Source organism: Cyanistes caeruleus, chromosome 3 (genome assembly GCF_971803275.1).
Source record: "Cyanistes caeruleus chromosome 3, bCyaCae1.hap1.1, whole genome shotgun sequence".
Taxonomy (NCBI): Eukaryota; Metazoa; Chordata; class Aves; order Passeriformes; family Paridae; genus Cyanistes; species Cyanistes caeruleus.
The window spans coordinates 6466884-6483437 of NC_141703.1; the positions used below are offsets into that span (position 1 = coordinate 6466884).

A 16554-nucleotide genomic window follows, 5' to 3' on the forward strand; every position below is an offset into this window, starting at 1 on the left:
CCACATTATCTTTCCCAAAAACCTCACAGCTGCTTATCTGAAGCAGCTCATGACAGTGAAAGAAGTGGATAAATGTGTCATGTAATGCTGCAATGAGATTTTTAAAGGCAGGCATGATTTCACTTAGGCAAGCAAGGGAAGGGTGAGTCAGCAGATGATTTCGTAAGAGCGATCCACAGCTGGCTCCAGCGTGGTGGCTCCAGCGTGGCGAGCAAGGCTGGCTGGCTCATGGGCTGGGATGGTGCCAGCTGTGACCCTGACCTGCTGACAGGTGACACAGTCACCAAGGTCAGCAGGGACAGAAGCAACACCTGAGGGAAAGTGCTGGGGCAGGGAAGGCAAATGCCATGTGAGAAAAACACCAAAAAGTCTTTGTAAGCCAGGGTGGGTCCACCATATTCTTCATCTTCCCTCCCATGGCTGCTTCCTATTGCACCTCCCACAAAAATTCCTCTTATGGAAAAAGAGGAGGATGAAGAGCAAGAGGGAGAGAAAGGCTCTAGGAGGCCTGGGAGGTGATGCCCCCCTCCCAAACTCATCTTAAACAGATGTCTGGGTCACCCTTCCCCCATGGGACACGGCTGATGACCTGCCAGCACCTTCCCACCACCCACAGTGCCAGGTTGGAGCCAGCTGCTCCAGAAGTGCCTGGGAGTCACAGCACAGCAGCCCTGTCCAACCCCAGGCAGTGCTGGCACAGCTCCTGCAGGATTCCCACCCAGGACCCCACTTGCAGGGAATGATGCTATGATGTCTGCAGAGCAGGTGAGTTCTGCAGCACCCAAATGCCGGGCAGGTGGGTGTCCTTCCCCCCCTCTCCGAAGCTGGGGACATCAGGGCCACCTCCCTCTGTCCCTGTGCTGCAGGAGGAAGCCTGGCCTCAGAAGGGGCCTTGTCACAGACACAGCACAGCCTCTATTCCATGGAGGGAGCGATGGAAGGAGGAGCTGAGAGGCACAAACTCCACAGATCATAGAATTCTACCTGTGGTCTGCAGACCAAAGTTCCACCCAGGCTTTTTTTCCTGCTCACTATCCTTTATTCACGTGCCACAAATTATCCTACACAAGTGTGTCCTGCCTAGCAAACACGAGCAACACCTCAGCCAGCCCCAGGGTACTCATGAGGTAACACCAAAACACCCCCAGGGAGAGAAAAGGAAATAGTGAATAGGGGATGGTGAGCAAGATAAAAAACTGGATGGAGCTTCAAAAAACTGTGGATTTATTCACAAAACTGGGGGGGCTTATCAACCCAAATTTTTATAATAACCCATGCTTTCAAGTACATTTTGCCACACTCTGATAGCTTTTCATGACTTAGTCTGATATTGCTGTTCTACTTGATATTTCCTCTGGTTATTCCTGCACAGGTTCACACTCACCATTGCATTCCTTTCTCTTTATTTTTTTTTTCCCCTTGCAAGAAACTCATAATCAGCCTCCCTGAAAAACTCTGCAGTTCAAGAGTGCCATCTTGAGGTTTCCTATGTATAAGGACTATGTGCTGATTTAACCTCGAGTATTCAGGGAGTTATTTACATTTAAAATATAATTTTTAAAAGGCATGAGCTTGTGTACAGAGAGGCAGTTCATTTCTGCTGTGCATTACCTGGAGTTAAGGGATCCAGCCAACAGAAATGTCACCCACAGTCAAGATTTTCAAAAGCAAACAACACTAGTGAGTGCTCTGCTTTGGGATATACTATTTGAAATGCCTCAGGAGATACCTGGTGTTCAGACTGTGCTCAGTTCCAGCCTTATGAAAAATCAATGAACTTGCAAAGTGTTTTAAGCCAGGTACTGAAAATGCATAATTGTTATTTTAATTTTTTTTTTTCTGTAAGATGCATGTTTGTATGTTTAATTTAAGTTAAAGGCAAATTCAGAGGGAAAATAAGACAATGGCTTTCAAAACTATTTTAAGTCTACATGGGGAGAATATTGCCTTAGATATTCCCATGCTTTAAAATAAAGGAGAAACCTTCATGCTTTGGAGTATAAGCTACGGGGTTATTACGAAATCTTTCTCCTTCTACAGCATAGTCCAGACACCAGTAATTTATCCCTGCAGGAGAGCAAACGGGTGGATTGTTACAACAAATCATGCTCAGGTTGAGAATTTACCGTGCAAAGTGGGATGTTGCTTTTCATTCTTCCTGCTGTAGCTGCCAGGTGGGGCTTGGGAAAAGGATGTGTGCCAGCACGTTCACAATGAAGTGCCCTGAGGATGGGGCGCCACAGGAAACCAGAGACCCTCCAAAATATGCATTGTTAGCACCACAAATAACCCCATGTTTCCTTGTGATATTTCTCATTTGGAAGCCGAGCAGAAATGCAAACTTTTCTGGAAGGATTGCCCATGATGTACATCCCCCAGTTATCAGCGCTATCAAAGTTGCACAAGTATGTTCTTTTTTGGTATTTTTACAAGAATTTTAGATTGCATTAGATGGGAAGTCATAAAACTGTGAATTTGACTGAAGTCCAGATGAAAAGCAATCTACCTCCAGCTACAGGAAGGAGTCCTGTTTGTTTTCCAGCAGCAGCAGACTGCAGCAGAAGGTAATTTTATCCTCAGCATTTAGTACAGCTACGGCACATCTCACAAAAGAAATCCAGAATCGGCTCTGATCATCCTTAAACTAGCAGGATCTGAGTCATATCCCGGTCTGGAAGGAGGAGTGGGTAAGAAACTAATTTCCCTTTCACAGCAAAGAAAACCACAAATTTAAATTTTTATTTTTTTTTTTTTCTTGCTCGGAAGTCCAAAATACCTTGCCAATAGTCAGTGAAGATGTGTCAGATCTTCTGAACGGGATGGGAGCACCTTGGGACAGCCCATGGACTGTGTGTCCCACACAAATCTCCTTGTGCTGCTGGCCAGGGCAGCGCTGGGATGACTTGGGCTGAAAGAGAGGATTTTTTAGCAGTCCAACAGAGCCTAAATAGGACAGCCACAGTCGAGGGGACAGAGCAAATGAGGTCTATCTCCACAAAGAAAGGCCATTTTGGAGATCTAGGTTGTGTTAAACCTATTCACAGAGAATAAATGCCTGATTCTGGGTGTAGCCTGTGTTATTAATTGAGGACTAACACGCTGCTGAGCATGAATGGCGCGGCAGAGTCTGTCTCTGTGTGAGTGAGAGATCACTGAGACTGAGCTGGGAGCTGGTTCACTTGGAAACTATGGCTTGGGAATGAGCCAGGTGTCTATTTTGGGTCTCTTCATAGGCTGGAATTGCCTGCAGTCAAGCTGGACTCCTTTCTAGGACAAGTTAAAATGTTGCTCTCTCTCTTCTAAAGGAGCAAAGAGCAGGAATACTCCAATAACTAAAAAGATTTCAATTTAGTTGGCTCTTAGCTCTAGGGTTGTTCAAATAATTTTAAGCCTGGTACTGTAATTTTTATTATAAATTCCCAGTGACAATTGGGAAGCTAATAGAAAGGTCCAAGAAGATTTACACAGAAGTTAATTCCACAGTCTAATCAACTACTGAAAGGTTTTGAATGTGGAAGTTTTGACAATTATTTAGCCAAATGTTACATTTACATTTGCCAACGAGGGATGAAATTTGACTACATGTTAATATCCTTTTGAATGTTTCATAAGATTTGCATTAATCAAGGTATTACTAAGTTGTCTTCAAAGTTTTTTGTTTTGCAGTGACTGCAGTGCATCATAACATATCTTATGTGGGCTGCAAAAGGATGACATTGTGTCCTGTCATATCTTCAAGTTGTATTCTAAGCAAGTATTTTTGCCTGCATGAAATCTAAATGAAAGAAAATTGTAATTTTGGAGCCTTTTTCCTGTTTTATTCTGTAACTTCTTAAGATACTTTAGGTACTTGACATTCATATGCATGCCTTTCCACAAACTTAATATATATATTATAAAACAAAAGTGATTAGCACTACCTTCTAAAATGTTTCATACAATTAAAACTTAAAAGGCTTTTTCTATCAAAGTTAATAAACTTTATTCTCAGAAGAGATACATGGATAAAATAAAAAGAAGACTTTCTTTACAACCACTGGCCAAAGACTAACTACTGACAGCGTTTGGGGTTATTTTCCCAGGATATGTTCAAAAATGGGACTGAATGACACACATCAGGAGAAAATCATTTCACTGGAAGGAGAAGAACAGCTTGTCTGTCTTGAGTTAAGCCATCACTGCAGTGATTTGGAATGGTAAATGCAGGAACATTCCGTGGATATAGCTGTGAGGTAAGAAAACCATTAGCGGTTTCAGAAGATATTTCTGCCAGGGACATGCAGATCATTTTTTTTTTTCCTATTCCTGCATGTGTAAGAAGTATTTCCAGGAGAACTTAAATAGCATCACTTGCTTGAGAGCAAAGTGTTGGAGCTCGTGCAATGAGAACAGAAGATGGAAATTACCAATAGAAAAGAAAACTGTTGTTTCAAACACTCCCTCCATGCATTGGGAAACACAGAGCGCTCCACCAGTGCTGCCATCAGCAAATGCCAACTGCACATTGTGAAATGCTGGGTACAGCTCTGTGATAAGCTTATGCACATATTTCTCTGCTTTAAGCAAAGAAACTTTAGGAATGGGACCTAAAAGAAGGATTGTCCTTGAATGAACTCTGAAAAAAATAAAACCATATAGGATCTGTATGTAATCCTCTTACCTTTATGCATTTTTTTGGATCCAGTTGTAAAGTGAGGTGCCAAGTTCACCTGCCTGAAGGTCTAGAGCTAGAGGAAGCTGGAGAGGAATGTAAGCAAAGAGACCTAACCAACTTCCTGAGCAAATAAATGAGAAAACCATTACAAAGAGAGGGCGTGAGTGTGTGTGCACATACAAAATTTCACCATGTGAATGATGGCATTTATAAATACATATATTCTACATTGCAGCTGACTGAACAATTATTCTGTAGTCAACCCCAAAATTACACACATGGGAACATGCATGTGTGTGTAAGCTGTGAATTCCTCGTGGTGTGAGGAGGCATCATGGGTGTTATGTTCACCTACACCAGTCATCAGCCAAGCCAGCCATGATACAAAGCAAACAATATCAGTTCAACCTAGATTGAAATTAAAAAAAGCTAATTGTAAAGCTATCCATGTTAAAAATAAATAAAATAAAAGATGAATGTGTGGCTCTGTGTGCAACATCAGCTGTCTTGAGGGGATCCAGTGTTTCTGAGTGAAAACACCAGTGCTGGAGCTCTCCAAGCTCACCCCTTGCAGCAAGGCTGGTGCCTTCACCAGCTGGGCACTTTGCACCAATTCACGTCACAACTGTGGATGTGATGATGGGGACAACAGCCACAGACTAGGGAACAGAAAGGAAAAAAAAAAAACTGTACAGAAAGCTGTGCATGCCTTTTTCCTTTGCTAATTTTCAATCTTACCCTAGGGGAAGATGTTCATTTTGCCTTTTAAAAAGCTGAAGATCCAGATGGGAGCAAGGCTGTAAGCAAGACGGTTGTGGCTGTTGACATTCCTAAAGCAGATCCACTTATTCAGAAACAGTTTTGACAGTGTTAAAACGAGGGGAGGCAGAGGAAGTTTGCTGAACACTTCTTCCATCACTGTGGCCATCAGTGAGGCTGATAGCAGCTGTAGGAAATCAGTGCAGAAAAAAAGCAGCTGCAAACATAGGCACAGCCTCAAGCTATCAAAGTGACTCCTGAGTATTATTTTTTCTCTGGAAAGGACTGCCCAGTCTCCCAGGAAACCAAGTTTGGCTACATCCTCTTCTTGCTTTTCATGTAATGTGTCAATAACTATTTATAATTGTTTCTTCCTTCACATACAGTTAGAATACACATTAACTCCAGGCAGCAGTTTTTTCTTTTTAAAGTCGGTGGAAACACAGGTTTCAATTTCCTCCCTGTTTCTGATTTATGATTAATACACATCTCCTTTGCAATGGCTCATATGCTGTCACTTTTGAACAGAAAAGCACTAGGGAACTTCCAACTTTGAAATTAATTACAGGAATAAAGGCTTCTCTGCCTATTTTCTAATTATCCCTTTCTTTGTTAATGCCAAATAATGCCTTTAGCATCTTCCTGGAAAAAGTGTCATTGATCGCACTCTGTGATTATAGTGCTTTTATCTCCCATCTGTGCTGTGAAAGCTACAGGCCTTCCACTTCCAAAGCAAAAACCTCCATGATTAAAGTCATTAGTACAAACAATAAAATAAAATAAAGAAATCTGTCCAGGTACATAATGCAAGCCATACACAGGCAGCTTTATCTGGTCATGGATGAAGGAGGAAAAAAAAGCCTACATGACTCTGTGATTGAAGGACAGATTAGACTTTAAACTAACTTGAGAAATTTTGCAGACACTGAGAAAACTCTCAAGCATTAAGAGTCCCTTGGTGAAATGGCTGGACAAAGGTCATGTCCCAGCCAACACTGAGCCCTGGAGCAAAGCAGTTGTGCTGCTTCACTGCTCACGTTTGCTCTCTGCTAACCCTATGTCTCAGTTGCAGAAGGGGCTCTCACAGGTCAAGATGTCATGCCCATCCACTCTGGCCTGCCCCAAAAAGTTGGGAGAGCACGGAGGATCCTGGAGATGGAGCTGGAATTGAGATGGTTGATGACCTGAGACCAGAGCCAGGAAGCAAGGACGTCTTGCCTAGCTCAGGGGTCAGGACAGGAGCACCCTGGGGTGTCAGAGGTGGCAGCAGCCCCACAATCAGTCTATCCTGCTGCCCAGCACAGGGAACCAGCAGGGATGGAGTGATGGAGGTTTTAGAAGTTATTCAGTTGACATCCAGCTTTGCCAGGTGTCTCTTGGAGGAGATTTTCATGTACAGTGACTTCTGCCCAGAGCCCAGAGAAGGGAGTGTGCCATCCCCCCGTACCCATGGCAAGCACCTGGTGGCTGCTGCTGCTCCACTTCCCCATGAGAAATTCCCCTCTGATGGGAGCAGCCTGTGCTCAGGGAGCAGGAAGAGCAGAGGACAGCCTGTGCTTGCTTGGAACACCTCCGCCCCTCCTGCCACACCTTGTTCTGTGCCCACCTGCCACAGCCTCCTGGGGACACCGGGGCTGGGCCAGCAGCAGGGCTGGGTGGGCTGGAAGAGCTGGATTTCCAGGACAGAGCTGTTGGCACACTCCAGGGATCTGCCAACATTACGAAACTCACAGAAAAGCGCACGTGTGTCATTCTTTTGCCTCATGCACCTCATGTCAGACCTTGTTCTCTTTTTGCTTTATCTCGGTTTTGGCTCCACAGCCTGCTGCTCTCTAGCTTGTTCTCATGATCCTTTGAGTTGTGCCACGGTGCTTTGAGCTGCTTGCAGAGGAGTTGGCAGACAGCTCCTGTTTTCCCTCGCGGCCGGAGGGGATGACGTGTGTGCAGGTTAGTGACCTGGGGGCTGCAAGCCTGGAGGATGATGAACTGTTGTGCAATGGAGAGTCCAAAAAGTACACTGAGAGCTGAATTACAAACACCTGGGGAGCAGTGATGCTTTCAGCTCCACCTCCCACATCCCACCTCGAAATGTGTGAGTTGGCTTTCCATTTCTCTGACAATTTTTTTCATTTTTTTTTTGCCATTATAAAAAAGGCTGAAGCTTTTCCAGGGGAAGTATTAGTGAAATGTCATGGAGGATCATAGGTAACACAGCTCTGGGTTCCCCACCCCAAAACAGATCTCAACAGTTCAAAAACAGCTTCAAAGAAATCACATCATAGCAGCAATGGCAGCAATAAATGTCTGATAGATCAATCCGAGAAAGTTCTTTGAATTTTAAGACAATGTGTGCTGTCAGAAAAGAAAAGAAAAAAACCTCCCATGAGTTTTAAGTGTTCGTTATGCAAAAAAAAGTCTATCTTTTTTGGCAATTTCTTGAAGGGCTTGATGTTTCTTGGGTTTTCTTCAAAGAAGATCCTCAGAAACCAGTCAGAAAATGAGCACATTCCTTGTAATACCTAAAATTAACAACTGTGAGGCCCCAGTCTAGACCTGATTCACTTCTTTAAAATTAGGTTGGCCTGCACTTTCCATTTATTTACTCACCCAGCAGCCCAAGGGAATACTCTTCATGTGTGAAGCAAAGCACGTGCCCTTGCAAGAGCAGATTTTATGTCCCTAAAAGCAAAAATGTAATGCTGTAAATGAAGGAATGCCTCATTAGAATTGCATTTACTTTGCCACAAATGCCAGCCAAGATTTTTTTTTTTTTTTAAACATATACCCACACTTATGGCTTCCAGATATATTCCTTCTACCAAAAAAGGGGCCACAAGTGGCCTGTGATATGATCCCTTGTCTAAGGGTGCCTTTGCAGCTCATTAAAGAGATGCCTGAGGAGTATGTAAGCAAAGGGGTTGTGGGGAAAGAGAGAGGTGGAAGGTAGCTGGGAACGATCCCAATTCAAGAGCAATTCCAAGAACAATGGGGCCCAGGATGGGAGTCTCATCTCTGTCTTCACACAACTTCCCACCAAGAAACACTCTTCCCCACAGACAGTTCCATCACAGCAACAGCTACGGATCAAAAGCCAGCCTTGAAGTAGCTTTCCATTAAAGTTTGTTTTAATAAAATGAGCTTTGGATGAAATTTCAGTTCTTGAAATTGCAGCCCATTTCTTTTTTCTGGTTGGGTTCAGTTCTGCTTTCCCATCCGCATTTTGCTGTAAGCAAGGTTATGGCCAACTTCTTTTATCTCAATGAAATTTTGCTTTCGTGGATTAGGAAGAAAAGAAAGTGGGGTGTTTGTTGTAAAACACTGTCAGGAATTCCCCCAGCTAATGATCTTTTGCTTCTCTCTCCATTGGTTGAAACAGAAAGTTTTGCTTTTGGAATGGGAATCGTTTGCATATTGCAGCTGGGAAAAGCACATCTCTGTCTGAACTCTGGGAGGCAAAGGCAGCCTAAGGAGGCACGTGCATTGCAAAGAGATGTTAGCTTGGGTTCCCACTCACTGCTGTGACTGCCCATGCCAAGAGGAAAAAGTATTTTATTTACAAGGTGCAGGAAAGTTGCAGAATGTTTCTGAAGATTGGTGGTTGCCCTGTGAATTCACTCTCTACAGGGTTCAACAGTCAGCTGCTCAAAGAGCCTCTGAAAGTTTTCATTGAATTGCTGGCTGCCTCCCCTCACCAGCTATCTTCCTGACTGAGGTTAAATAAGGACAAGCCTTTAAAACTCTACTATCTTAAAACAAGTTACCTTATTTTTTGCTGATTTGGCATCTATTTCCATGGAAACAGGAGCAAGAACTAGAAGCCAGCAGCTGAAGTTGGCTACACCACTGCTCTTGGCTTGTTCTACTTCCATTTCCATGGAAACTGATGCAAAATCACTGCAAACAAGGCAAAGTTTTCTTTTTTTTTTTTTTTAATTAACCCTTTCTTGATTCTCCACTTCCATATTAATTTGTTGCCAGAAATGCAGACACAAAGTCACTGGAAATGCGAGGAGGAGCAGCACGACGCCTTCACGAGCCTGTGCAGCTGTTTGTGTGTGAGGATGTGTGTACATTTCATTTCCTGACATGAATCTTCAAAGTTATCTCCAATCTACTTTGAGGATGCTAAAGAAGAAGTGTGTGGTGTAAGGGAGGGTAACATGCATGATTGTCCCCCGTGGAGGTTACAGGCAGAAATAATAAAGTGGCAATGGAGGAAAGAAGTTTGATGAAAAGAAATGGCACTTCTTGCCTATGGCTTTCTTCTTGTTCTAGAGTTTTCTAGAGTATTTCTGCTCTGAAGATAAGTATGGTCTTCTTTTTGGCTAAAAACCCATTGGAACTCAGATTTTGGCATACCTTTTTCTTTTTTCTTTCTTTTTTTTCCCCCCTCCTGATCCTGCAGTGTGCTAGAGCACATAGAGCACATGCCACAGGCTCTCAGGGGTGCTGGGTAACACATGAAATTTAATGTGTAGCCAAAGCATTTTGGGCTGTGTTACAGAGTTTGGGCAGGCTGGGGTTGACCATGGAACATGAAATATGCAGGTTTTCTTTGAGTTCACATCTGAACCTCATCTGAGATTAACTCATGTTTAAGGTATTGGTTCACTTATCCTGCTTCATTAGCAGGGATTTTGGTGCCTATCCTAAAAAATCTAGATCCAGACATGCAAAGCTCAGTGTAATAAAGCATTGAATCATCTACCTGAGTCCCCCAAAAGCCAAAACAAATATAATTTATGGCTATGCCCTGCTGTTTCACACTGCTGGAGCAATGCTTACATGTAGAAAAAGTTTTCCAGATAGTAAAGCTGCTTAGAGCTGGTGAGTTTTTGAGGACTCTGCTGCAATTCATTGTTATTTCTTCTAAAATGCAAGGAGGAGGCCAGTGGGAGAAAATGACTAAAGAGAATGGAGATGGCCTAGGTCACACATCTAGTTACCAAAATATTAAAACACCATATTGATAGCCAGAAGAGAATAGAAGCCAAGGTTTTAAGAGAGGTAAAAAAAAAAATAATACAAAGAAAATAAAACCTTTCCATGTCTTGATTCATTTTTTCTTTCAATTAATACACCTGCCAGTTTTAAAGAAGCTTTTCATATTTGCACTGGACACAGCAGAACCTGGTCTGTAGCAGCTCTGATCCCACCTGAACAGGAATCGATGCCTGAATATCAAAAATTGTTTATGAATATGGAAAGTTGTCACCTGCAAATGTCAGCTGCATTTTTACAAAACCATTCAAGACTATAGGGCACATATTCCCTTTGGTGTGTGAGAAAAACAAAGGTCACTGCCTAAAGTGCACTTTTACTGTTAAAATTCATACTGAAATTCCCCAGTCCTAGCACTGGCATCAGTCAAAACCACTCCCAAGGTTACTCAAAGCACTCTCCACATCTTTCTCCCAAACTACATCTCCTTCCATCCAGACAGCTGGGATGATACAGCTGATTAAAAGAGAGATTCCAGTCTGATGGACAGAAAACAAATGGGGCCAAACAATGAAAGAAAGAAAATGGCTTGACAAATTTATGGTTTAGCAGTCTGCCACTGGATCAAAAATCTGTTGTATTTTATTCTTTCAGGACATATTTTTTTAAAATATTTTTCCTTTACCAAGTAACTAATTCAGAAGGATTCTTTTCATACCCATATTTTAGAAGTGTTTCACTTTGGTCTTGGAAAGCAGCTCTGGTTCTGGTTTTAACAGCTCTGGTTCATTGGCCAACCTATTCCAAAAGGGTCTCCCTGCCATGCCATTTTTATTTTAGAAGACCATGTTTTGTCCTGCTTCTGCCTTGCAGAGGAACGACACCAAGAAATCTGCATTATTTTTAATCCTTTTAACTGCTGGGATGCCGAACCACCAGCACATATCCAAGAAAAATATTGTGGGTAGGTCTTTCCCCTATGAAAAATTGTATGATGTGAAAATATTTCTGGGTTTTTTTTTCTATAGGAAGAGATTTCTATTTATTTATTTATTTATTTAGCCTAGGAAGTGATGTTTTGCTTCTTTACCAGTGGTCAAGGAGCCCATGCAGTCACCACCAAGGACAGCTGCTCCTTGAGGAGGAGCCTTGCTCCCTTCCCAAGCAGCTCCTCCTCTCCTCTTTGCCTCATGCTCTGTGCAGGCAGTGACCAGCACACCCCGTTCTGGTGTGCAGCCAGTTTTCTTTCCACTGCCATTTTCCCTTAGGCTCGAGATTCCTGCATCTCATTTTCTGTCCGTGGACACTGATGCACCAAAATCCAGGATCCTCTTCCACAGTTTTTGCTGCTTGGCATGGTCTCCCATAAATGCTTCGAACACCAGAGCAGCTGATAGCATTCAGTGGCCTTTTGTACTGACATTTCAGCCTTTCACAAACTAGAACTGGCCTTATCTGCTGGCTGCAGTGCCTGAGGCTTTTCTTCTCACTGGCTTATTCTTCCATCTGCCTACCAGTATATAGAGATTTCCCAAAGAACAACAGGTTCTTCTGCAGCAGAAGAATGGAGTCAGGGAAAATCCAAAAATACTGCAGATAAAGAACAATACCTATTTTTATATATTATTAATATACTAGCTTATTGATGCTTCAGATTAATTACATCCAACATTATCAAACAATAGGAATTATTCCATGGTGAGGGGGGAAAAAAAAAGTCAAATTTGTATTCCTCTTTTAGTATTTTTATTGATTCAAAACGTAGAAAAATCCATGCACACACAACATCAAACATTCTCAAAGTGAATTGAAGTGCAAACATTTTCTGCCAGCTCAGCTGTGGTGTTTCACACCATCCACACCTCAGTGGCCCCTTTTTCTCTCTGCACTTGTAGTCTGGCCAGTGGGGTTCGTTTGCTTGAGTTTTTTTTCTCCTTCTCTTCCTTTCTCTTTCATCTTTCAGCAAAAGAAAAAGAAAAAGGGAAAGAAACAGGGTGGGGAGAACAAGACTCTTTAACAGAAGTTGTCCATTAAAAATCCAACTGGAACAAAAATTTTCTGTTGCAGATCTCTTCAAAACAGATGTTTCTTTCATAATCATGCAATTGGGAGGAAAACAGAGAAAAAGGAAGTGATTGCATCCTCCCAAGTGCTGTGAGTTTTGCAGCATTCAGAGTCACATTTTTCATTTTGAAAGAATTGAAAATGTGTCAAGCCACTCTAGTTATTAATCCACACATCCAGCTTGAACTGGGATTGAAGTGATAAGCAGTTTGATACCAAGTCTGTACTAATTATTTGGAAATAGTTTAATGATTATCTTGGATGTGATTAATGAAAAATTCTATTAAGAATAATCATGGTTGCACCACACCCTGAGCTGATTTCCACCCTGTCCTGCAAAGCCGCTCTGTGTGGCAGCCAAGGCCTTATCCGGGCCCTGCAGGCAGCATGAACCAGGCAGGGATTACTGAGGGCCTCAGGAAGAGCAGAAGCCTCTCCTCTTCCAGCAAAACTTTGATTTTTCCTGTCTATTGTTTCCTTTCTGTGCGTGGCAGCGAGACGCAGCCCTCCTGCAACCCGCCCAGCAATACCCTGTTGCTCAGCAACCCCATCCTTGCTGAGCAGGCTCTTTTGCAAACCTGGGCTGAAGAGGAAGATGAGATGATGTGACACCCAAAACCTGCTGTTTAGGTTGGCCAAGCAGCAAAATCCCCATGAGCAGGTGCAGGTCAATAACAGCAAAGACCCTGGTGGCAATGTCAGCTGAGGAGCAGCAGCACTGCGCTTTCTGCTCCTCTGCGTCTGGCATGTTTTGAAACACTTTTTGGTGATTATCCCAAACTATTTAATTAATTTTAACTAATGTAAAAGGTCTCCTGCTCTGCAAAGTCACTTCCAAAGTGTCCCAGCTGGATCCTGAGCGTGGAACTGGCACGTATTTTGCATTGAGTGAACCAGCCAGCAGCACCCAAGAGATGGGGAGAGGGAGGCTGCCAGGAAGGCCCTGCTGACATGAAACCCACCCTGGGGGCAGCTGGCATTGATCAGGGAAGGTGGGCAATAGCCTGGGGTGGAAAGAGGCAGTGGGGAACAGCTGGATTGCATTAATGGACTGGGTGGAAAGCAGGAAGGGGGTTAAGTATAAGGTGTATTTCATCCCACAAATACTTGGGAAAAAGCAGCTTGTGTTCTCCTTATCTCCTCCAGAGCCAGCAGCAAGGGAGGGCAGGCTCTCTCCCACCTCCAAGAGCAGTTGGAGATCACAGCCATTCCCACCCAAACCTGCAGGGACTGGGTGGTTTTGGGACCCAGGAGCTCTGCTGCCCACATGGGTATGACCAGAAGTGGGGCTGTACTTCCAGGTGTGTTTCTACACCCCTCATGGCATGTGGGGAAAGGAGGGATCAGGGAACAGAGGCTAGATAAAAACTTTTACCTCTGTTGGTAAAAACCACTCCAAAAGTGTTTCTGCAATGCCCCTTCGATAGGGCAGTACATTCATATTGATCCTATTTGGAAATTTTTAGAAATTAGAACTTTTAGAATACTAACAAGGCTTTTCTGTTAGGGCCATGTTCTCACACAGTTAATGGTGTTGCAGAGGAGTCTCTTGTTACAAGTTTTGTGAAGGTCCCATCAGGTTGTTAGGGCCAGCCCTTCATTCCAGCAGACACCACAGCAATCCATTCCCTGAAAATCCCACATCCTGGCCCAAGGAGCAGATCTTCAAGGCTTCTGCAGACCTGGCTGTTTGCCACCTGACCACAATAGCTCTGTGCCATGTCACACAAGGAAAGAAATACAAATACAGGTTTGACATTACCTGCTGAACAACCTCAGTAAAAGAGAGGCTGCTTTCAGAAGCACAGCTCCTCTCACAACACTTACCAAGCTGTGGTTTCCCACCTGCCTCTCTGGCTAGTTCAGATATACATCTACTCATTTTTGAGCTTTGGTTTTTCAGTGCTGTGAGAATGAATGTTTCCTACACACATCATCTGTGCTCAGGGACTGCCTGAAATGTTTGGGAGAAGGAGGGAGCTCAGACCCTGGGGGTAAATGCAAATGCCAGCAGCAAGCTCGAGGTGGACATGATGGACCAGTTCCCATTCTTTGAATAAAAAGTTGCTTTTATAACACTTCAAGTTAGTGCAGGCGTGATACACTGTACAAAAGCGTGCTTACACCTGCTGTTCCTAGGGAGACATAAACATTGCTTCACATGTGCCTGAACTGCACAAAAGTGCAAAAACAACACAGACACCGAGGCATCATTAACAGCACAGAAACCCTGCTGCCCATGCACTGGGTTCTGTGGCAGACCCTGGGGTTTGCCATGAGAAAGGCTCAATTACCACCCCCAGGGGCTGAAGCCCTTCCCTTCCTGGGGCAGCAGGAGCCTGGGTGTGTCTGCTCTTAAAATTGCAGCAGAGGATTGAAGGAAGTCAATTGAATTAGTAAAGATACTGAATGATACATGGTTTATATATTACAAAATGAATATAAAGATGGGTTGCTGGTGTGTAATTTTGGTACCATCCAGGGAAGAGCTGGGCAGGGAGCAATGTGGGGATGGCCAAATTTGCAGAGCTACTGGCAGGAAACAGTAAGCAAGGGCTGATTCCTGCAGTGGGGAGAGGAGCAATGTACCAACAATAGAAAAGGCCAGGGATAAACTTCTGGAAGTGGGACACAGCTAATATTTGTTTAGCTCTGGCTCTGTCTCTTTCCACCAACATATTCCAAAGAGCTTTATATTGGGGTATTAGGCCAAATGCATGAAGGCTGAATGCAGAGTTGTGTGCTGGTGTATTAGCACTGCCCAGCCCCTCTGTTTTGCAGCTTCTGCAGGGTTCATTATATCCCCCTTTCTTCTCAGCAGGGCTCTTTATCCTCCTCTGTCAGTGCTGTACCCTCTAGACAAACCCTAAATGTCACCATCTCCAATTTGTGCATAGGGATGCACCAGGAGGTGAAACAAACTCCCACAGGGTGTGGAGCCAGTGAGAGACCCCAGATCTCCCAAGTGCACAACTAATGAGTATCTGTGCTTTAAATAGTTGCCTTGCACTGTTAGGATCACCCAGCAGCCCCTTCAGAGAGTGAGGGGTAGCCACAGAACCCAACACACACCTTGTGTCTCTCACATCCCTTAGTCCCACCAGGTTAAATGCCAGAGAAGATAATAAAGGATGGCTACAGTGCACCTTTTCTTCCATTAGAAACCTTCTAGGAAATGGCTTGGCCACTTGGTGCAAGTAGTGCAGCTGACTCCAAAGCCTCAGACTGCTCCTCACTGCTCGCCTGGTGAGATACAGCCCAGGAGAGTCTCCTGTGCCAGTGAAAACACAGCAGCCAGTGCCACCACGGCAACGTGCACTGCCTGCAGCCAGAGTACCACCCGCTCCTTCAAGGTGTGCTTTCCTGGCCCTGAGCTGCAGCCTGCCAGATCTCCTGTGCCCAGCACCCAGCCAGGATGGGTAGCCACCAGTTTTCATAATTTCCAAGTCTTTGTCCTAACAAGAACAGCTTTTGGTGTGGTCTCAGTAATCTCTATTTGAAACCTCTGACATTCTCCTGAGTTCACCCTCATCACTTTCTCTAGCTTCTTTCCAATGCCAGGACCATCAAGAAAAGACATTCCAAAACACAGAAGTCTTGCTGAAACCTTATTTTCCAAGAGGGACGTAGAGGTCAGGCTGCTCTATCAGCTGGGAGTTTTGGGAAAGCTGCAGGCTATCCTGCTTTCTGTGGCAGTCTGCACTGTGGTGCAATCACTGCTAAACAGTGCTCTTTTCAAGAAACAGAACAGTGATGATTCCACCTGACAGCCTTTCCAATGCTTTTATGAGAAGGGCAAATCGAGCCAAGGAAGCATCCGAGAAGTCACGTCATGCACCATCACAAATCTCCAGGAATAAAGCAACACCAAAGGTCTGGCTTCTGGTAAAATGTGCATTTCTGCCATGCTGCCACTCCTTTCAAATCACTTTTTTTACTAAGTGTCCCACATGTGCCCTTTTCTCCAGCGACAGGATATCCTTCATTTGTCTGCACCAAGAGCAGATGAGCACTTCTTCGTGTTGTTTTCCAAGTCGGCTGATGGGAGGGTCAGCAGGGGCCAAAGCAGCTGCAACAAGGAAAGGAAAGATAACCATGGCAACCCAAGTTATCTGCATCCTCCATGTATTTCCTTC

At 44.0% G+C, this 16554-nt stretch overlaps 1 long non-coding RNA gene across 1 annotated transcript; it reads left to right on the top strand.

Annotated features, from left to right (window-relative positions):
* Window positions 1-443: 443 nt before the first annotated feature.
* On the top strand, window positions 444-5131 carry LOC147653912 (uncharacterized). Its single transcript, XR_015284049.1, has 2 exons — window positions 444-4232; window positions 4890-5131. It is a non-coding gene; the product is annotated as an uncharacterized LOC147653912 (long non-coding RNA).
* The last annotated feature ends 11423 nt before the right edge of the window (window positions 5132-16554 follow it).